This window comes from Periplaneta americana, chromosome 16, assembly GCF_040183065.1.
Source record: "Periplaneta americana isolate PAMFEO1 chromosome 16, P.americana_PAMFEO1_priV1, whole genome shotgun sequence".
NCBI lineage: Eukaryota > Metazoa > Arthropoda > Insecta > Blattodea > Blattidae > Periplaneta > Periplaneta americana.
The window spans coordinates 42,656,231-42,680,546 of record NC_091132.1 but is presented as its reverse complement, the minus strand read 5'-3'; the positions used below and the strand labels follow the sequence as shown (position 1 = coordinate 42,680,546).

Genomic DNA, 24,316 nt, shown 5'->3' with positions numbered 1-24,316 from the left:
AAAGCAGCAAGAGGACAATGATTGAAAAAAGAAAGGATAAGAAAAGGAAAGGAGGAATGCAAAGGGCAAGAGAAGAATGAAGAAAACGTGCCAGAGAGCAAGGATAAGGGGAAAAAAACAAAAGTAAGAGAAATGCCACGAGAACAATGAGAAATAAAAAAGAGAAAATAGAAAAGATGGATTGTGAGATGGAAGAGAAAGGAGATGTATACGAGAAATCGAAAAGAAGGTCGAAGATACGAGAGAAAAGGAAGAAAGGAAAGTGGAAGATTAGGAGATGAAAGAAAAGGAGATAAGGAAGAGAATAAAGCTGAAAATAAAGGGAAAGGAAAGGAAGGAGAGGAAATATGAAGGGGAAAAAGGTCAAGGAGAATGAAGGAAACGGAAAGAGAGTCAGAAATATACTGGTAGATAAAAGGAAAAAGAGGAGAAAGTGGAAGTATGCACTAAGAAAATGAAAGGGAAGAAAAATGAAGATGATAAGAAGGAAAAGGAGAAAGTGACAAGTACTAAGAAAAAAAGAGAAGGGCTTAATACGGGAAGAACAAAACAAGGAAATTAAGTAGAATCCATTTTAAGACTGACCTTTATTAAAAAGCGTACGTGCTCTATGCAGAGTGGCGAATTCATTTCGTTCTCTAACTCTAAAACCACAAGGTCTTCACAAAGACATTAAATTGAAAATCTTTTTATATAGCAACAAATTCCCAGCTTTCAGGGGATATTTCAATACCAAAGCCACCGATTTATCTAATGTAGCTGCTAAAATATAACCATTTAAAAGTGTTGCGTCTTTTTATGAACGCACTGTATGTGAGATTATTCGTACAGGATATTTATGTACGTAAGCATAATACAATGTACAAATGTGATACACTCCATTTCGATGTAATGTAAACACGTGTATGAACAAGTACATATTCCTTCGATAACATCGACAAAAATTTGTCGAACCGAAAGGAAATCCTTGAGAATATGAACAGCTACATCATGGAGTTATAACTGTTCCACTTCCATAAAGAAGCAAGCCGTCCTTGTTGGTCTGGCATTACTATAGAAACGATAATGCTTGCTCACCAGTGTTGCCAACCCCAATTTGCGAAAAGCCACTACACGCTTACAAAAACTCACCAAATATGTCATAAAACCCATCAAATGTTCGTTCTTATAGATTTTTTTGCACTTAATTGTTAAATAATGCGCAGATAAGATATAATATTATTTAACATCATAACCACATACACCACTCCGTCTTAGTGCTAGCCCTAATTTCAAAATTTCACTGAAATTCCCATCCTATTTCTAATTTTGTTTAATGAAAATATTTTGAATCCACTTCTGAATTTCACCAAGCAAAACATAACACTGATGGCGCGAACTCGGTATTTCTTTCAACGGGTTTTTATTAGATACCTCTTTGTCCTGGAAAAAACTATTAATGCTGAATTTTTTTCGTTTCATGAAGTTCATCACGAACCACTATATTTAAACGTTTTCAGTAACTTTTTGGGCTGTACTGAATTAAAAGGTTATGTACAGCTTACAGCAGTAAACTTTTGTAAATATTCAACATTTTTTCCCTCCATTATTGTGTCTTGTACAACAATGAAAATTAGTATGTGTAAAACACTGTCCTTCTGCTATATGAAAAAAATATTTTTACAATAAAAAAAAATATTTACTTTTTTTTTCTGTTTTTTTTTTTTTTTTTCAAAATTGAGTTCACTGTGCAGAGATGAAGCGTTTCCTACATAACTAAAAAATTATCCAACATTCTGTGATGAAATTATTGTGTGTATTTATGTATGTTATATCTACAATATGATGCAATATCACTTCTCTACCTTTGATAGATTGTCTGATAAAAAATTAATTAATTTAAAAAAATGGTCAAATATCAGTATTTTCTTCTAACATAATATAAAAAAAATATTATTTATTAAAGAATGTATTTGAAAGAGCATGATATAGTGTAAACATGAGTTTCAGCAATAAAATAAAAGAGAGAGAACATGAAAAAGTTAACAAGTTTATGAGTTATGACGGAAACGCTTCATTACTGCACAGTGAACTACCACCATTATGAATTTTTTTTTGGGGGGGGGGGAACATAAATATTTTTTTTTTAAATCGAATTTTTTTTTTTTCATATAGCAGAAGGACAGAGTTTTACACATTATTGTACAAGATACATTAATGGAGGAAAAAAATGTTGAATATTTCAAAAATTTTACCGCTGTAAACTGTACCTAACCCCTTAAGAAAACTTTTATTTGTTGTAGAACATAATGTAAATTAGTCTAGCAACATTTTTCAATACTTCCATGCATTCATAAAGTATTTTAAACAGTTGCTTGATTGGAGGAACAACAAGAGAAACGAGCCGTCATCCAATAATTTCTCACTTTGTGTATTAAGAAAGTATTCTGTTTTCATTTCCAGCCATTAGGCTGTTACGCCGTTAACTGCAGATTACATTCTTAGACATGTAATATTGCAAGACAAATATTTTGAAAAGATTGGGTTGTTACGCCGTTAACTGGAGATTACATTCTTAGACATCTAATATTGCAAGACAAATATTTTGAAAAGATTGGGTTGTTACGCCGTTAACTGGAGATTACATTCTTAGACATCTAATATTGCAAGACAAATATTTTGAAAAGATAATGGTCCTCGTCGAAATAGTCGTGTCTTATAGGGGAGAGTTGGGTAGTATCGGACATCGGGTAATATCGGACAGTGCGTTTCTTTCATCTACCACCAGATGATAGTACCTGAATGACATGGTTACGTTTCTATGACGTCGCATACAGAAACGTAACCATGTTATTCAGATACTACCATCTGGTGGTAGATGAAAGAAACGCACTGTCCGATATTACCCGATGTCCGATACTACCCAACTCTCCCCTATGCAAAGTGGCTTACAAATATGTTTGAGAATTATTCCAAAATCACTAAAAATTTCCAATGACATTAAAATAAACTAGATTATCCCACTGCCCACACTTTAAAGAATTTTATCCATGACAGCGGACCAAAAAAACTAGATTTAGTGGGTAATCCACCGTGTTGGCAACACTGCTGCTCACAATAATGTGATGAACAGTGCCGTCGCATGAGTAATTGCTCAGCCTGGAACGGCCCTCGCCGCTGGATACGACTGCTTTACACTTCCTGTTGGTCTATCAGAACAAGTTGGCGATGAGTCTATTCAGCGAGCAATTCATTCTGCAGGCAGTATATCAATGACCACGGAGCGACGCGATCTTCAAGTGCGTATTCCCACCATCGCCGGCCGACTATGTGGTCCTCATTCACAGCATCTTATCTCTAACTCAATCTCGCCTGTCAACAAGTATGCAAATTCCATCTCAGCTACAACTTACTACACTTTATAGGCTTTCCGTTTTGAGCGACGCAACAAGTTCTTTACATCAGTCTTCAATTAAATTCTCCAGTGTTGTCATATTTTACGTTTAACAAAAAAATAACACGACAGTGCTTCAGGAAAAAGAAGCGTTAGGGGGTTAGGGTTATCCTGGTTTGATACTCGGAGCTTGGTATACTGAGGGTCACATAAGAACAGTTCCAAAACAGCAAATATTGCCGTCTTATCAGTGTTGCCAACTGTTACCAGATATCACACGATCCTACGTACTAAATGATGAAATTTACTGACTGTACTTTATATTGGAAGGTTATTCTAAATAATTCAATAATTTGTAACATATTTGCTTAGACAGACTATACGAGAAAGACGTGAACATGTCAAGTATTTTGTCTGGAAATACGAAATTCATTGGCTTAACTAAACAATTGACTCACGAGACCTAACCTAAAAATGTATTTTGTTTGACCAAATGAAATTATTAGTACTAACTACGAAAACTTAACCTGACTATAGTCTTGTATTGTAACCACAACGCAAGACATAAAATAAATATTATGTATTAATATAATACTGATATTAATTAATTATAGTATGTTCAAATTTCACTAGCTTCCAGTAACCGGCTCAGAAATCTAGTACAATTTTAATTTCATGGAACTCCAGTACCGACAAATATTTTCGATATCTGTCTCAGCTGCCAACATACCAGTTACAAAATCACTACCATTTGTAGTATTTATCAGTATCGAAATTCGAAACAAAGTTGGCAAAAGAAAATTCAACCTGCAAACTAGAAAATCGCCATAATCCACTAGCACATGTAGTAATGGGGGAAAAATGGTTAGGTTTCACCCTTACGGTATGAAGTAAGCTGACCCGGACTATGTCAGACTGCCATTCATTCGTATGGTTGGTATGGTTTATTACCATTTCTGGCATTGAACCAGAGACCGTCATAAGATCTCACACAAGCAGGATGCCCCTTTCAGCCACTGGGCATAAATAACAACAAATATAGGCGAGTCTGGGCTAAAATGACATATCAGGATAAAATTACATGATGAGACCAACTTCAAACATTGTAGCCAGTGAGGAAGATGGGAGGTAATTCACCTAGGGAGACAGACCTCAGTTCGTTGACCTTTTTACATCTGTACTACGAGAAGAAATAGGAATATGTTAGCGGCGATGTTGCCAGACTGCTGAAACTTCCAACTCAATTTTCTAATTAACTGTGCATTTAATCACAAAACATAATATAGGTTTTCTATTCCTTTCAGTGTAGGGGAGAGTCGGGTAGTATCGGACATCGGGTAATATCGGACAGTGCGTTTCTTTCATCTACCACCATATGGTAGTACCTGAATGACATGGTTACGTTTCTCTATGCTACATCACAGAAACGTAACCATGTCAATCATGTACTATCATCGTGTGGTAGATGAAAGAAACTCACTGTCCGATATTACCCGATGTCCGATACTACCCGACTCTCCCCTACCCTATCGTCCCTTTCAATCTGCAGGGTTATTTCACTTCCATCCTGTATATACAACATATCTTCATAAACCCATAAAACACAAACAACAAAACAGCGGAGAAACTCCTCTACAACTACTTCAATCACCAAACGAAAACACACAAACAAAACCGCAAACACGTATTGCAAATTTGAATAGTGTCAGAGGACACCGAGGATACATGACTGCAACAGGGAGACAAATCAATAAAACGATTTTTCCACCATAACCACTCAGAATCTTGTGCCACCGGAAAATGAACTTAAAAACTGAACAAAGAAAATAAATACATAAATCTTTCACCCCCTCACAGTAAACTGTGACTTTGCATAGTGGCAGATAATAAAAGAATTGTACTATATTCTTGAGGGGAAAGAAGAACAATTTTACTACAAAATCTACTGTCATTAAAAATTACCATATGAAAAGCGCCAGACTTTTTTGACCAGAACTGTACATGTTTGTGCTACTTGACAAGGTCCAGCCACTTAATTTTTTATTACTGACATATAAATAAAGCTTCAATAAAAGCTATTTTATCACTGAAAACGGGACAAAAAAAAACTTGAACTGCAGCATTGTGGACCACACAATTTTCAAACAATAAAATATTATGAATGAAAAGAAGAAATATATACGTAAAAAAAAAAGAATGTATTGAAGTTATAATCAATTTCAACGCACGCGTCACGTAATATTATATGAGGGTTAGGAAAAGTCTTTCTTTGAATGAACGCATACGTAGACAATGTTTTTTCGGTGCTTCTTCCATTGCCACAGGGTTTAACGGTACGTTGATATTAAAACTGAAGCTTGCTAACCGGTGCTCAAGTTGTCTGCTTTATGAAGTCATCATTAATGTCAGGTTATTTCCAGTTTAATTATCTCATTTCAAACTGTATATCTTATGCAAATAATCATAAATAGTGCTATTATTTACTATTACAATAACAATAATAATGAAGATGGTATTATTATTATTATTATTATTATTATTATTATTATTATTATTATTATTATTATTATTATTGCACATAGCTAACGGAACCACATTTCTTTCCGGTTAGAAAAGAAGATACAGTTTGTCTCCATTCAATGACCCCAAGTGTATTTCTTAAATAATACTTCTTATTTACAGTACAACTTCAAATCTGTATAAAATCCTTCACAGAAAGTGTCCATCTCTTTTTGTTCACCATGGTTGCAGCGATGCAGGCGCACTAGGAAAAGATGACATCTACTTGTCTAATCCACGTGGACTAAAACCGAGGTTGCAATGTCTTGTGCTGAGGACGAACATTAAGGTATGTTATTAAAAATTATTATTAAAGAGTTATTATTAAGAGTTAAGAATGTCAACGTACTCTTATATTAAATAATAATAATAATAATAATAGTAATAAAAATAATAATAATAATAATAATAATAATAATAATAATAGCCATTTAATAATATAACAAACTAGTGGTTATTCTTATTGAGGAAGTAGACGTGACAACGTGACGCTTAGAGTCAAACCTACAGAGCAACAATCGGTCGGCAAAATTATGTTTTAAAAGCACACCGCACGTTATTGTATGATGCCAGCATGTTAAGCATGAGGCCGCGGCGATAATAACATTTCGATGGTGTTGAACAACAATCTCGTATGTAAAAAAAATGAAGTCAATAACGCCATTTATTAAAAACGGAGAAAGCAAGGTTTAAAGTTGAATGAATATCATAGTTTAATGAAGATTGATATGTCATATAGTTTTAATATGCATACTTTATATTACTTGCTGTATGTTTCATTAAATTATAATAATCACTTAATTTTAGCCACTGTTTCCTTCGCTTTTTATTTATGGCGCTTGGCCCACTATGACTCTGAACCCTTCATTCGTTGTTTTACTTTTAAAGTTCGATATAATTATACACTTCAAAAAAAGTCACTGACATGAGGAAAAATGCTGAAAAAATTCTGCAGTTACAGTTAGGGCACAAATGCAGGTATATCATACTATACTTCGGGTCTGGTCACATACATCTTATATCAAAATCATGTATGAAGTATCTCAGGACTCACGAAATAAATAAATTTTCCCGAAACTTCTGCAAACACATCTTAAGTCAAGGCATGGATACGATCTTCACAAGAAAAGATTTAAATATCCTCTTATGTCAGACATTTGTTCGTTATCAAGATATTAAAATCTTTCTTCGCTCTTCTGTAAAATTGATTTTATATATATATATATATATATATATATATATATATACGAATATACGGGACTGCTGTTCAACACCATCGATTAAATTTTGCTTTAATACTAAACACAAATTACGTCTTCATATAACAAATATATTTTCCTTTTTCTTTTATGAGCTTAATATTTTTAGGACTGAAAGAGCTCCTAAAAAACTTACTCGTATAGTTTTACACTTCTCTTATAGAAAAATTAATATTATTTTATAAGCAGTTCTGATAAGAGTCGTGTCTGCAGCATGACTGGTGGATTTTACATAAGTTTTCTTTATTCCGAAGTCGTTCTTTAAACTTCATATGTAAGTAATTTATTCCAGCTTGTCTTTAGAGTCACTTGTGCTGATAAAATGTATTTGAAAACGTATCGGAAGATTTTCACATAGCTTCGTATTTTTGGAACTAATATCTGCTGTGCGGACCAGAAATAAACCTTCGGCGAGCCAGATATGAACTTTTCGCCATCCTCTTAATCCCCGCATATGACCCACATCTCTTAATGTTGTCTATCATCTGATATCTTCTTCTATTCCGAACTTTTCTCCAGTTCACCATTCCTCTCAGTGCATCCTTCAGAAGACAGCTTTTTACTTAGCCAGTGACCCAGCCAAATTTCTTTTTCTGTCCCCGATCAATTTCAGCATAATTTCTTCTTCGTCCACTATTTCTAGCATAACTACTGAAATTACATTTGATAGAACTAACAGTAAATGTAATGATACGTCTTGATATTTAAGTAACTTATCACATTGCACACTGCACGATAAAGGCAACTACGGATTCAAAGTGGGCGACATACGCGCGCATTACATGACCTTGAGGTCGAGCGACATTAGCCGATGGCGATTCGGTGCGCCTCTCGGCCCAGATCCGAAACGAACGCTCTGTATGCCTATATGCACGAACGAAATTACATTAATATTTTGTTGATATAACATATTAATACTTGTAATTTAACTATTTTCTTTTCATGTTATTAATTCATTTCGTGCAGAACAGAGCAGCATCTGTCTGATGTTTGATATTATGGGCACAGTCCAGTGATACAATTGATACAAAGTCGACATGAAAGAATGTTTCGTTTGAAATAAATCAAATATATCTTTATAAACTATATGGCATTTAATTAATCACCAGAAACTGATAGTAAATGAACAAAACAACATGGTATGACCTTGTTGTAGGCATCGTGCGCTGAGCAAGCAAATCTCGTTACAGCCACTGTAATCCAATCAAGGCAGGTGAGTGAGTCAGACAATAGCATGCGACTCTCATCGTGGAAAAGGAATGATTGGAAACTGGTTTCTGTGTTACGGGAACGAAAGGCCAGTCGTTTGTTTACAAGCGGCACTTAGCATAATATTGCCATTACAAACTCCCTCCATTCATCCTTTACCTTGTCAGGAAAGTAAATTATGCGAAAAATAACAATGTGAAGTTCAAAAGGTTCTTGACCAACGGAGATCCGTACAATGCAATGTTTTCGTTCACCGGACAACAGATGAATACCTGAAACTTTCATTATCAGTGAAATATGAGTTTGTTATGCGTAATCGTCATTAAGGAATATTCACAACATATATTTCTTGCGTCGGCCTCGGTAGCGTAGTTGGTATAGCGCTGGCCTCCTATGCTCGAGGTTGCGGGTTCGATCCAGGCCCAGATCGAAGGCATTTAAGTGTTTTTAAATGCGACAGGCACATGTCCAGTAGATTTACTGGCATGTAAAAGAACTGCTGGGAGAAAAAATTCCGGCACACTGGCGACGCTGACATAACCTCTGCAGTCGCGAGCGTCGTTAAATAAACCATAATTTATATTTCTTGTCGAACGAACACACTAAGACTTATTATTGTGATGTACCGAAGTACAGATGATATTTCCGTGTAGGAATTCTGCGTTACCATTAGTCTATGATGAAGGGTGGGTGGAGCGAGAAAAATTCTCTCCGGCACCAGGACTCCAACCCAGGTTTTTAGCTCTACGTGCTGACGCTTTATCCACTAATCTACACCGGATTCCAGTTCCCATGTCTGATTGAATCCTCTCTCAGTTTACGACATTACGACGAAGTGAAGAGAAGCGAATAGAAGCACTTGAAATGTGGATTTGGAGAAGAATGGAGCGAGTGAAATGGACAGACAGAATAAGAAATGGAGCTGTGTTGAAAAAAATGGGTGAAGAAAGAATGATGCTGAAACTGCTCAGGAAGAGAAAAAATTGGCTACGTCACTGGCTGAGAAGAAACTGCCTAATGACGGTTGCACTGGAAGGAATTGTGAATGAGAGAAGAATTCGGGGTAAAAGAAATCAGATAATAGACGACATTAAGTTACACGGATCATAGTCAGAAACTGAGAGGAAGGCAGAAAATAGGAAAGATTGGAGAATGCTGGGTTTGCAGTGAAAGACCTGTCATTTGGCAGAACACTCTGTCCCAGTCTTGGGAAAAAAATTAGAAAACTTTAGAACTTGAATGCACAGGATACAATACTGGAAGATAGGGAGAGAGTTGTATGTCTTGGAAATATAGGCCTACTTAGGGTTAAGATACAAATTGATTTACTTTAAATGTTATTTTAAGTGATCGTGCTTAATGTAATGCCCTTTGTTAGTTTTATTATATTGTTATTATTATTATTATTATTATTATTATTATTATTATTATTATTATTATTTGTATTTATTATTAATGGTGTTTATCATTAATTGTCATTATTGAGTGTAATTAGTTACCTCTGCCACCGGGTATTTACCCATTTGCAGTGTGAATAAATACACTTAAACATACACTCAGCCAGCCTTAAAATTCTACAAAGAGCTAAATCGTCTGTTTCTCCGCCAGGGATTCAGATTCAAATGCCTGCTAGTTCAGCGGAGTTTGTGAAGGACCAAGAAGATGCTACCTAAGTATCATTCCATAATTTCCCTGCAATATTAACAATAAACCCTATCGCTGGTGCACAAATCAACGTGAACTACTGCACCATTCCATCTTTCCACTGCACCAACACTAGAAATTTCTACAAAGAACTTTTCATGAAGCAAGTAACCTAAGAAACCCTACAGTTGGTTCCTGAGCCAGATACGACTCAATGAAATCAGAATAATAATACGAACTCTCGGCTGTTGCATTAACCATTTTAAAGAATGAGACAGATGGATCTTAAGCGACAACTTAAGCAGACCTAGCCATTGTATGTCAAATGATATAATACAACGCTCACGTCTTCTAATAAATGCTGGAAGATACATTTAAAAATTCTTACTGGGTAATTAAAATCCTCTTCTGATTAATGTCTTCCGCACCGAGTGAAGATTTTCTCAAACACGTTTTTGTTTAAATATACGTCCTCTCCCGTAGATACAATTCACATGGGGAACACGAACTGTAATTAATAACCCTACCATAAAAATACCTTTGCAACAAGTTCGGGAAATATTTGACTATTAAACATTGCCACTATGACATAAATGTTGGCAAAGTCTTAATGTTTCCGACAGACTGACCGTTAATTTAAAATGAATTATCGAGAATTATGGCATTCCAATTCGAAAGAAAAATGACTGTATAATATGAGAGAGAATACGTTACTGATACTTATTAATTAGAATTATTATATTGCATGAATAAAAAGTCTGTGAATTTATTTCGATTTGTTAAACTAAATTAGGGATGGATGTTGTAACTCATGAAATTAATGAAGGAAAAGCTGTTATAAGGAACCTACATCTAGTCCTATGATTAATATTACATGAAATAGAAAAAAAAAACATTATTTTAGGACCATAATTGATAGCCTACTGCATGACATATAGAGAGGAATTTGGACACTGAATGAAACAACGGAAAAAAAAAATTAAATTCCGGAGACATTAATTTTTGGAGAAGCTGCTATAAAATAACATCAAATAAAATAAAAAATGATGAAATAAGAGAAAAACTAGATGTAAAATAAATCACTGTAGAAACTATGAACAAAAAAAAAATTATAATAATAAAATGGTAACGGCATATGATGCTTATGGATCCAAGCAGATTTCCGAAGCAAAAAATTTGAATGAATAACTTTTGAGAAGAAGAAAACGGATAAAACATAAGTCAAAATAAAATATTTACCTTTAAATACGAGACGTTAACAAATTATACCCGTTCAAGGCGATTTATAAATTTATTTATCAAGATACCGGAATATAAAAAGTATGACATATACAAATATCAATGTTTAAGGATAGACCTATATGAATGTTGAAGATTTCCTTATATTAATTCTGCAGTGCTTGGGAAAAGTGGCATAATTCAGTTTCCACAAACATTTTTAATTAATTTATTGACAACTTACGGAACATCTGCTCGCTTGGGAAAAGAGACATAAGTATTTCTCCCATTACAATAATTCAGACAGAAGAAAATCAAATCGACATAAACCAGTGTGAAGAAGGTTTTTTTCCTTCTCCTGTAAAATTAATATTTTTGACTTGTACCACTTTTCCCGAACACTACAAAACTATCCATACCCGTTCACAGACAACCGATTGTGCGGGGAGATACCGTCAGCGAAAAAATACTTTAGCTGCTTCTTGAAGCAATTAGAGCTTTCTTTAAGAATACGAACAAATGAAAACCATATGGTCCACAGTCACGAAGCTTGAGTAGTTGTGACGGTGCTAGGAACAATTGACTGTGCCGGTACTATTTCGAATTGTCTATAATGTGGCGATATTAGCGATCCTAGTGGTTAGCAACTATCTGTGGATGCATATTTACTATGTATTGAGCTTCGTGACTGTATATACTAGACCAGGGATCGTCAGCACAGAGCACGCTGGGGCTAGCCTCTCTTACCCGCCTGTGTCCACACCTGTGGAGTAACGGTTAGCACGTCTAGCCGCGAAACGAGGTGGCCCGGGTTCGATTCCCGGTCGGGGCAAGTTACCTGGTTGAGGTTTTTTCTGGGGTTTTCCCTCAACCCAATATGAGTAAATTCTGGGTAACTTTCAGTGCTGGACCCCGGACTCGTTTCACCGGCATTATCACCTTCATCTGATTCAGACGCTAAATAACCTTAGATGTTGACAAATCGTCCTAAAATAAACTACTAATCTACTCTTACTCGCTGAAAACGCAGTGCACTATAGTGCTCTCATAGCTGCTAGAGGGTATGCTCTCTATCTCTCCCTGTTGCACGACAGTGCACACGGGACGGCACCGCGTACCCATTGCACATTTCAGCGAGTACTGGCGACCACTGTACTAGACTGTGCTGGTACTATTCAGTTGAATCATAGTCACGTAGGCCTATTCGTGTGTCAGTGCTGTACTGTAAGCATAAATATTGTGCACAAAAATTATCTAGATATTTTTGGGGAAATTTATTTATTTATTTATTTATTCGAATGTCAAGTACATAAATAACTTATCTTTGACCTAAACACAACTTCAAGATTAAAACAATATAACCTGATACAACTTAAAATTAAATCTAATAAAGTAACTAAACAAAATCCTTAAATAACTAAAAACTAAGAACTAAATAGAGGCATGAGGCTTCCCGCTTCCCAGTATCTGGCACATTCTGTCAGTGATTTTAGAGCTGGGCAGCGTTGGAGATGATCCCTATTCATCGCTTCTTGAAGGGTACAGGTTGGATTTTGATAAATACCGAAACGGTGGAGATGCTGCGCCAAGCAGTCATGTCCAATTGGGGAAATAGTTGGCATAAAACGAACATAATTATTATGCGAAGTAATCCTTGGTCACAAATGCTTCTTAACGACACTGAAGACCGTCAGAGTGCTTACGCGGTATGATGTACTGGAATTGTATTAATAATGCTTCATTAACTTTATGACGCACTAGAGGAGCTGTTAAAAAGCACGACCACCAACAACGGTGCAAAGCTGTAAAAAACACGGCATGATTGCCTTATGCGATCGGAAATGTCCACATATCCTCTCATAATTATTGCTACTTCTGCACAACGAGCAAAAAGATCCATTTCGTCCTTTCTGGTGTATCGTAAAATTATGCCTTTATTATACCTCCATAAGTAGGAATCGAACGGTGTCAGATCCGGTCACCTTAGAGGCAAGGACAAAGGTTCAAATAGGCAGTATAACGTAACTTCGTAAGCAAGCACTGTCGATAGATTTACTTTAAAAATATATTTTCTTTTTCCAGAAAATATTTTTTTTAAGACTTCGATTTCTTTTATGCCACTACGATTAACACAGGGTGAACCAGAATTCTACCGACAAACTTTCATAGGTTGTTCAGGGATGTTGGCTGAGTGTTTTGATATTAGGAACCTACAGTATGGTTTCCGGTGACTTTTAAATATTCAATAACGTGTCGTTATGTTTACTTGTAGCATGTCGTTTGGACGGTGATAAAATGGGTTCTGATAGATTACAAGGAAAAATGAAAAAGCAATCAACTAAATTCTGAAGTATGTACTATAATATTATAAACTGTATTACAAACAATACAAAAATTACATGAATAATGAAACAAACCTTAGAACAAAACTCATACTTGTTTGTTAAACACTTCACAGTACAGTACACTGTGTACTCTTCACTTCGTTTAAAGCAGCTATTCAAAATGTCGACCGCCATGATCAGTGTTGCCATATTTAGCATAAGTCGCTAAATCTAGGGAATTTTGAATAAATCTCGGAGACAAAATTTCTAAAATATAATTAGCGACTTTTCTGCTGATTTTTGTATTCTTCCACTTTTCTCTTTTTTTCAAGTTAAAACATTCAACTAAAGTTATGCGCTTCTTAGTTTTAGAAGAGTCTTGAGTGCATGACTGAGTAGTCTAATGATTCATACATGAAAGCCCTGATCACATATACCTTATTTTATTTCAAGAAGTGCAGTTCGGTGGTTCCTTTGAACACCCACTTACAGATTTATGACTTCCTACATAATCACCTCTGACAATTCCATCCTGTCCCCTCGTCCCAACATTGCACAGTTGCCACAATCCTGGTGACCCTCGACGGCATTCTTGGAATTCGGAAAAGACGCGGCAACTCTGCCTCCACGTGGATTTGACGGGAGCCTGTCAATTCTTCTGAACGAAGGTTGTGATTGGTTACTGACAGGAGAAGACAAGATTTCCGTCACAGTAAGGAAGACATTTATTTATGACAACCAGTTAGTAGGGGGCAGTAGAAGGTCTGTCGGCAAAGTCCTTTCTATGAAACTGCACTCCATGAAAAAAAAAAAAAAATACAGTATGCATTTGTGATCAGTGATCAGAGGTGAAAGATGATGATTCAATGATTCCCATGGCTTAGGTCACTCTCTCAATGCTACTGCCCCAACACCCATAAACGGTGGCAACTTTGATTGACACGTGACGAGTCGCGAGCTGCAGCTAATATAATCTTGGTTCTTCCCCGCAACGCGGAGATTTTCCACTCCGAACCGACCCGAGGCAATTGAGTTTTGGAATTTTGTGCCGACAGTTCGTGTGAAGCAAATGAGACTGTAGTTTTTGCTGGTTTTAATATATTTTAATATATATTTAAAAAGTGTTACGTTTCGCAAAAAAAAAAATGTTATCAAACGCTTAGGTGAAAATTTCCACACAATTGGATCAAGTGCAGTGTATTCACAATCAGCTGTTCCCACCTCAACATCACAGCCGTCAACAACACAACCAGACTCCGCAGAAGAGGGTGACGACGAGGAAATGGTATTTTTCTCCGCATATGTCCTTATTTTTATTTAATGATATTTATTATTAATTTTTAGCGACATTTCTAGGGATTTTTTAACAAACTTTGGAGAGATTTAGCTACTTTTTTCTTGAAAAGTTAGCGACATTGTAGGGCGATATGTTGGCAAAAGTGCCAACGGGTGTTTGGGTTAGTCAGTCGATTGCCTTCAGAGTCATGCGTGCGGTAGAGCAGTATGTTTCTAGTACATTTAAGCTAACCTACATTCCTTTACTGACCGCTCGCCCTTATCTCTATTCCGGAGCTCTCCCCAATAGCTACTCCTATTACTCTTTAGCGTCGTCGAGCTGTCAGGACTAAATAATCGGTCTGTGTACACTGTGTACTCTTCATTTCGTTTAAAGCAGCTATTCAAAATGTCGACTGCCATGATCTCTACAGACTGAAATGGATCTCATTGCAAGGATTCTCGCAGTCGCTGAAGAGGTGAGCCAATCGCCTGGGATTCTAGAGCGTATGCGACGTATGGTGCGTCGCTGACACATAAAGTGAAGGAAAGGTAGTGTGTGTTGGTGGAATGATAGAAGGAAAATGGAGTACCCTGAGAGAAATCCTCTGCAACGTCTGCTTTTTTTTTACCACAAATTGCACCACGATCGATGGAACTCAGATCCGTCTGGATAGAAGACTATCGAACTAGTACTTAGCCATAAACTGGCGGAAGATGTCTTAAAGCACTTCGGTTATCTCCTGTAGTTATAATACCTCCATAAGCTTCTTTTTCGCAGTGGTGTCGTAGAATTAGCTCCGAATAGCTTTTGAGTCTGTTCCAGTTTGACGTTAGAGACTTCCTATATTGAAAAAATAAATGTTTTGTTTCGTCAACGCTATCAATTTCCTGTACATTGTCCACAGGAAGCTGTGAAAGGAACATGTCCCTTTCAGCCTGCTACAAATGGTCCATTTCTTATTGTGCAGGCAAGTCACTTCTTTATCTTCGCCTCAAGAGAAAGGAACGTACAGTGAGGATTGTATAAAAGTAATAAAATATAGATAATACTGCCAATATCCACTGAATGGTTCACTGATCGCTCTGTATATTATTATGGTAAATAAATCTGATAATAAATTCAATACCGGCACGAAGAAGGATATGTATGAGGAGCTCATGCCAATATGTAGTTGCGGTTAGGGACTCATACTTAAATTCATCGCTTCAATCGATACTTTCAGAGTAAAATTACATGCCACATGAGGGTTTGGATGAGTATAAAGTGTATACAGGGAGTAGGGACGTTCTCTTAAGACGGCAAAAGAATAGAGATTAGTGACTAGTGCAACGTTCATATCGTTTAGAGAGCATTGTTCTCTTATTTATTAAAATCAACAAGATAGGTTCTTTTAGATTCTGTAACGGGTAAAAGTACAGATTAGTGACTACTGCAATGTAAGGATAGTTCTTCTTTTATTGAAACAGTTCAGAATTCATAAGTTTAATGTTATATCGACATTATTTTTTGAATTCATCGTTAATTCTGTAGCATCTGTTAGTGTTTTCTGGTTGTATTAACCCAGTGGTACCGACTAAAAATTAGAGAGCCAAAAGTGAGAAATAGTAATTTGCCGAGAGATCGAGATTCACAATACATTTCAAAGCATTGAAGCTTAACAAAATGCGCCGATATTTAATTATTAAATTACTTGGTCTATTATTATTATTATTATTATTATTATTATTATTATTATTATTATTATTATTATTATTGCTGATGTCCTCAAGCGTCGTGGATGGGAAGTATACGAGGAGATCCACTGCGTTTCATCCTTAGATTCGAACAGAAGAGCAGATATTGTAGCCATCCACAGGACTCAATCTAAGGGATTAGTTCTTGATTCTACAATCCGGTTCGAGAGGGATGCCCTGCAGGCACAACACGTTGATGAGGAGAAGAAATCCATTTATGAGTCCTGCATCCCTTATCTAAGTGAGAAATATAACATTCCCACTAGTCAGTGGAGTGTTTCTGGTCTTTTGTTTGGTGCACGTGGCACACATGTGATATTTTAAAAGCACTCGGACTCCGATTTTTTTAAATTCAAAAAATTTTGTTGAATATTCTAATATATTTATATTTTGGCCATTGATGATTGTGTTGTGTTTGCATTTCTCTGAATTTTTTGCTAAACAATTCCTGTCTTTCTAAATTATTCTGTAGTGCTTTTATTCTGGATCTTTATGTCACCCTCATTGAGGGCAGATTATTTTCATTAAATGAAATGAATACAAGTTAATAAATACAATGAAAGATAAACTAGCCCACTCCTGAATGAGTAAGACTCGTGCTCAGGAGGGGATTCCAATACAGACAAAAATATAATTAAAATTGAGAGTGAATACAGATTAAATAGTGTTTAATATGTTTAAACCCAAACTATAAATCCAATACAAATTTAGAGTGTTAGTTGGGAGGCCGGAGGGAAAAAGACCGAGACGTAGATGGAAAGATAATATAAAAATGGATTTGAGGGAGGTGGGATATGATGATAGAGAATGGATTAATTTTGCTCAGGATAGGGACCAATGGCGGGCTTATGTGAGGGCGGCAATGAACCTCCGGGTTCCTTAAAAGCCAGTAAGTAAGTAAGTATTAATTTGGAGAGGATTCGTCGTTAAAATAATATTGGAATAAAATCTGTTTAATAATCTGGGACCTTGACTCATGCTATGATAAATAGCTGCATTGGTTTTACATTTTGATTCACACAAACGCAGAGAAGTCATATTTTTAGTTCTATATTTATGTATATACCTTTCAAAGTTATTAAAATTTATATGAAAATATTTTAATAAAATAAAATAATACATATGTTTAATATTGAAAACTTTGAAATGTTTAAACAATAATTCGGTTGGGTAATCTTTCTGCTTCTTTAAACAAATTTTTAATACTTGATTTTCTGTAGTAAAATTAACGGATAAAGGTTGGATTTATAAGTTCCATCCCAACCTATAATATCTCAATATAAAGTATCAGAACTAACACATATTACTGGTATTTTGAAGTTGAAGAATGAACTCTGCTATCCTCATGCAAACTCATATCGATATGGGCAGGTTTATTTGTTGTTTTATTTCACCAGCAATCTGTTTTGAATTTGTAAATGCATAAAATAATGTGTCACATACAGCTAGAAAGCACTCTTTAGCAATATCTGCAAATGGCTCAACTTATGTTATGTGGTACGATAATTTTGTTGGCAATTATTTTTTAAGTACAGTAGAATATAGCCTATTTATTAGTTATTTAACCAATTTATTTCTATTAATATTTAATATTTGAGTAGAAAAATTCGCTCCGGTGCCGGGGATCGAACCCGGGTCCTTGGTTCTACGAACCAAGCGCTCTGACCACTGAGCTACGCCGAACTCAATCCACAGCACCGGATCGAACCCTCCTCCTTCAATGTTTCCCTTTGTGGCCTGACTCCAAGTTAGGCGTATATGTTGACGTGTATGTCCAATGTCAACTGAATTCGGCGTAGCTCAGTGGTCAGAGCGCTTGGTACGTAGAACCAAGGACCTGGGCTCGATCCCCGGTGCCGGAGAGAATTTTCCTCCTCAAATATTAATTGTCAATATTACAGATATTATTCTGGAGGACAAATTAATAAAAATCTATAATATTCTCACAGCTGCAGTGCATATGTCTGTACAGATTACTGTGCACTTAACTGCGGAATCCTGGCCAAACAAGTCACTCAACTGAGTGCGCTCCTAATATAATGGCAGTTGACATTGGACATACAGATAACTCAAGCTAGGAAGCTGCCTGGAGAGGGGAGGTAGTATAGCTAAAGAAGGGGCCCACCTACCCTCCGATACCCATGTATAGTCATATTACCTGAAAAATTGACTTCCTGGCAATGTATTCAAGTTACATCCTTCCTATAATATATTGAGCAGTGTTGTAATACATAATAATTCGTTTAGTGTTATTGGTATTAATGATTTATTGTCTAATTACAAAGGTATATTCATTAGTATAATATATGACTGACTTAAATATTCCATCATTATTCTAGTTATATGTTCCCAAATCATAGATTATAGCGTTTGACTAAGGAGAACTTTGCCCGATAATGTACTACTCGTCATAATAGAAGAAATACTTCTATCACAAACGACAGCCACACATAGAAACTTTCTTACACAGAATACAGCCTTCTCAACTGTTATTACAACTGAACTGTACCGTTCTAGTCCTCAGTACACAGTAGGCGGACAGTGGTAGGGGAGATGTGCTCTATGCGCCTGCGTGAACGAGACAGCTTGCTAGTTTGAGGCATCTGTACACGTCAACATATATGCCTAACTTGGAGTCAGGCCACAAAGGGAAACATTAAAGGAGGAGGGTTCGGTCCGGTGTTGTGGATTGAGTTCGGCGTAGCTCAGTGGTCAGAGCGCTTGGTACGAGGAACCAAGGACCCGGGTTCGATCCCCGGCGCCGGAGCGAATTTGTCTACTCAAATATTGTCAATATTACAGATATTATTCTGCAGGGCAAATTCATAAAAATCTATAAATTTATTTCTACTCAGCTTCTACTGGCAGAGTTAAGGCCATAAGGCCTTCTCGTTCACTCAACCAGTAGGCTATAAGAACACATAGAAAATATTACTTTCTGAATAATTTCAAGGAAAATTTGAAAGCGAAATGGGCAGGGAACTACCTCAGCGCTCGTTTAACCAGAATCTTCTCTCGAAAGTACGCGTATCATGGATATTTCCATAAATAACAATACATGACAATGTGGATTCTTGCACTCGGAACAGTCCTATCATAGTTCGAGTACTGAGGGCATAAATCTCTCTCTCTCTCTCTCTCTCTCTCTCTCTCTCTCTCTCTCTCTCTCTCTCTCCAGTGTTCTCAAATTTCGTACATTCCTGATGCGCGTAACTAGTGGTTACTACCTCCGCGTTTTCAATGCCTATTTCGCTGTTCTCGGCAGGAAGTGTACTCTTACTTCGTCAATTTCTACAATTTGAAGTTCCAGAATAATGTGTAGAGGGAACAAAGAGTACGGCAATAAAATTACTAGCGAGAAAGGTGAATCGTGTATGCAGTACACATAAATATCCTACCGAAACCAAGAGCGTAGCACACAGTTTGTTCTTTATTTGAAGATTCTTAATTTTTAGGCAGCTCCATTGTTCAGCGATCGCTTTCAAAACGATAAATCCAAAGTCCTGTACTATGGGAGCAGACTATCATTATGGCGATGAGTGAGCTTGTAACGTGTATTCCCAGAGACGGAAAGCACGAACTTGCCTCAAGACCAACAAATTCCAGGAAAGAGTTGAATTTACAATATCACCTGAAGACACTATTATAATGTACATTGTCTACTGTGGACGATATAATCTTCTACTGCCTGAGCGCCCGTTCTCATAGCGGTGTCTTGTGTCGCTAGTAGGATAACAGCAACAAAGTAGTTGCAATCGGGTCAATCTCAGGTAGACAACATTGCAGCGCAGGGACAAAACATTTCATCACCGTATTAAAATTGATTCATAGAGGAAGTGCTAAGAGCATTTTACGTATCGTAAAAAATTGCTGCCGGTTACAACGGATTTAGGAGAGAGTTCGTCAACATGGGCAGGATCGATCATACAAGACGAGACTTTTGCTATAAGTAGGGTATGATGATAAAGATGATGTTAAAAAGGACGATATCCAAAAAGATGTTCAAGAAGATGATAAAAACATGTTCAAGAAGGCAACTGCGTTCAAGGGAACAAAGGCATTAAAACAGAATGCGATATTTAAGAAGATGACGTTGAAAAAGCTGATGCTAAAAAGATGTTGAAGAAGAGTACGATGTTCAAAATGATTGACGAGAAGACGATATTAAAAACTATGTCCAACAAGATGAAGAAGCTCAATAAGATGACAGCGTTGAAGAAAACACTGTTTTAGAGGAGAAGAATCACGACGACGACGTCGTTCAAGAATAAGAGAAAGAATACAACGTCTTTGAAGACGTGGAAGACAACGACGTTCAGAAAGGTAATAGTGAAAAAGTTGTTGAAAAAGATGGCAAAGAAGAAAACGACGTTAAAGTAGTGACTATATTTAAGAAACAAGGTGGCGTTCAAGAAGACGACACTGAAAAAATACTATTCAGGAAGACACACTATTTTCAAGAAAACGAAAAAGACTGCATAATAAGAATATGTTCAAGAAGCTAACGGCAATGTTCAAGCAGGTAATGACGATATTCAAGAAGATAACGATGTTCGAGAAAAATGTTCAAGAAGAGAACGGAGACGACGTTCAAGAAAAAGAAGAAAGAGTACAATGATTTTCAAAAATATGTTCAAAAAGATGATGGAATTCAAAAAGAAAACGAAGATGATGACGTTCAAACGGAAAACGAAGACGATATTCAAGAAGAAAGGAACGACGGCGACATACAAGAAAAGAAGACGGTGACATTCAAGAAGGATACGAAGACGACGTTCAAGAAAAAAGATAAGACTATGTTCAAGAAGGCCAAAAAGACAAGGTTCGAGAAGAAAACACCAAAGAAAACGAAGATGTTTTTGAACAAGAGGTGAACATGATGAAGCTGAAGAAGATGGTGTTGTTGAAGAAGAGGACGAAAACATTGCAGAAGGTGACGTTATTGAAGAGGATGTAGAGGTAGAGGATGAGTAAGAGAACAACGAAGTAGAATAAGACGACGATACTGAACAGAAAAAAATAACATCATTCATTATATAAGTCAGATTAAGAAACGACGAACTTGAAGATGGAGACGCTTAGATGAATTTTACAACGAAGACAACGTTTACAAGATTGACGATACCCAAGAAGAAGACTGGGACGGAGAATTAGATGATGATTGCGACTACGATACAATGACGAAGAACAATATGATATTGAGTTTATGTAGAGTAAAAGACAATGGTCAAGGAGAAAAGATGATGATGGTATCTACGACTACAGCAAGGAAGAATAAGATGGAGGACGGAAATGAGGAAGAGGAAAATGAGGGCAAGAAAAAAAAGAAGAGGAAGACAAAGAAAATTAAATTTGTACGTAAGCTAAGGGTGAAACAATGTTATGAACCAGCCATTTCAATTAACCTTTAGGGGAGAGGCAAATGTTTTAAAGTCATTCCATCTCTCAGAATATAGGCCGGCCACATTCTACAAAACATTTATGTAATCAACTTCGTCTGTACCTCGTTCATCTTCCTCCCATAGCCAGTAATGTCTATTTAGCAGTGCTACATGAAGGGGCAGAGGTCTTGTAGCAACTTGGTCATGACAAATCATTACGGAAACTTCACAGTGGAGAGATGTTCACATGAAAGAGAGAATTGAACACTTTACTTGTGGTCTAAACCAGGTTGCGTGGCTTAATGGGAAAACAGATTGCTATTCTATTCTGGAAGTTAGAAGTGTTTACATTTCCCATTACGAGTGCAGCCATTATCTTGCACAAGCGTTACGTGATTGTATTATGGGACTCACACCTTCATCACAATTCAACTTTCGACCGGACGGTAAATCACCAAACCACAGCTTCCGCTCAGAGATGGGGCACTCAAAACAAGCACTCACCCACCGGACAGTTTATCAAACGAGTAAATGCGATGTGCTACTTATCATAAAACTACGCTACCCGTTACGAAGAATGTAAGGCACTTTGATAAAATATAGCGAGTGTTCTCAAAAATAATTTTTCATAATTCTTATAATATTATAATTTAACAATAATAATAATAATAATAATAATAATAATAATAATAATAATAATAATAATAATAATAATAATAATAGAAGACGGGAAATATGGGAGGAGAAACAATTAAAAGAAACGCCATTGCGCGTCCTTGCAAGGGAATTTAGCGCTGTGAGGAAGAATCCATGTGAGCTCCAACCTTGTTGGCCAATTTTCTCACTCCGTTTTCACCATTCCGTTGAAGGAACTTATGAGAATGTTGAAGAGGAGGAGCCGAAACTGGACGTATCCTCATAGTAAATATCATGAGAGAAAGGAATGTCGCAAGCATGGTCAGCAACATGACAGAACAGCCACTGAGCAGATTCGCTGAAGATGTTAAAAGCCTATACAGAGGGAGTGATGAGAGAGAGTAACCACGCTACTCACGCTAAGATTTCTTGTTTTGAGGAAGTGACAGGAAGCTGTTTAAATGATTTGTTTCAGAGGCAAGAAAATGCTCCAAAAATGAAATTTAATAACAAGAACAACAATAATGATAATAATAATAATAATAATAATAATAATAATAATAATAATAAACTAAAGAGTTTCTTTCCGAAAGACGTTCAACACATTTAGAGTAATTTTCCGGACAGCAAAAAAGCCATAATTTCCATGAACACCAGAAATAAAGTGAGATGTTTCTAATACGATGATGATGATGATGATGATGATGATGATGATGATGATGATGATGATGATGATGATGATGATGATGATCATCATCATCATCATCGTTCTCGTCGCCGTAGTCCTGACATTTAGTACATCCTTACTGGTCTGTTTTGGCAATGTATCTCACTTGACGATGTGTGTCAGAAGAAGAAGAATTTTATTGCTACATACAACTGAAGTCCGATTACTAAATCCAATGGAAGGGACAATGGAACTGGCCGTACTACTACATTATCGCCTGGCTTAATTGCCTCATTAGTGATGCCTTAATAGTGTCATGTAAGAGATTCCAACCAGTCTTCAGATTACTGACTAAACATATATAGGCCTACTGCCCTTTAAGGGTCCGTTCACACGGTGCGGTAATTTCTCGAAACGGGAATTTTATTCGAATCGATTTGAGGACAGCAGTGTACACAAGGTTCGATTTTTTTTCCCTGTGCAAAATGAAATTTAAGTTACATACGGGAAAAAATCAAGAAATAGATTCGAATAAATGCCCGTTTCTAGAAATTCCCGCAAACACATACATACGTACACACATCCCGCAGGATGGTGAACTTTTCGGAATTATTTCTTCGCCAATCTGATAGATAAATTAAAAATCCAAGTATCTAAGGCCTCCACTATTTTCAGTAATTCCGTATTTTTCTCTGTCTACAGGCTTATGACATGAAACCGTCCACACCTGTCGAGTAACGGTCAGCGCGTCTGGCCGCGAAACCAGGTGGCCCGAGTTCGAATCCCAGTCGGGGCAAGTTACCTGGTTGAGGTTTTTTTCCGAGGTTTTCCCTCAACCCAATATGAGCAAATGCTGGGTAACTTTCGGTGTTGGACCCCGGACTCATTTCACCGGCATTATTACCTTCATCTCATCCAGACGCTAAATAACCTAAACTGTTGATAAAGCGTCGTAAAATAACCTACTAAAATAAAAATACAGAAGCTCAATCTGATGTTATATTTGGAAACCCCTGACTCTAGTAATTAAAAAG

The 24,316-nt window shown here is 36.5% G+C and overlaps 1 protein-coding gene and 2 non-coding genes across 3 annotated transcripts in view; 1 reads left to right on the top strand and 2 right to left on the bottom strand.

Annotated features, from left to right (window-relative positions):
* Positions 1–24,316, bottom strand: part of LOC138716143 (puratrophin-1-like) — a 1,133,117-nt gene that overhangs the window by 694,048 nt on the left and 414,753 nt on the right. The gene's annotated exons all lie outside the window — the stretch shown is intronic.
* On the bottom strand, positions 18,209–18,281 carry TRNAT-CGU (transfer RNA threonine (anticodon CGU)). Its single transcript has one exon. It is a non-coding gene; the product is annotated as a tRNA-Thr (tRNA).
* TRNAL-GAG (transfer RNA leucine (anticodon GAG)) lies at positions 19,293–19,365 on the top strand. The gene has a single exon. It is a non-coding gene; the product is annotated as a tRNA-Leu (tRNA).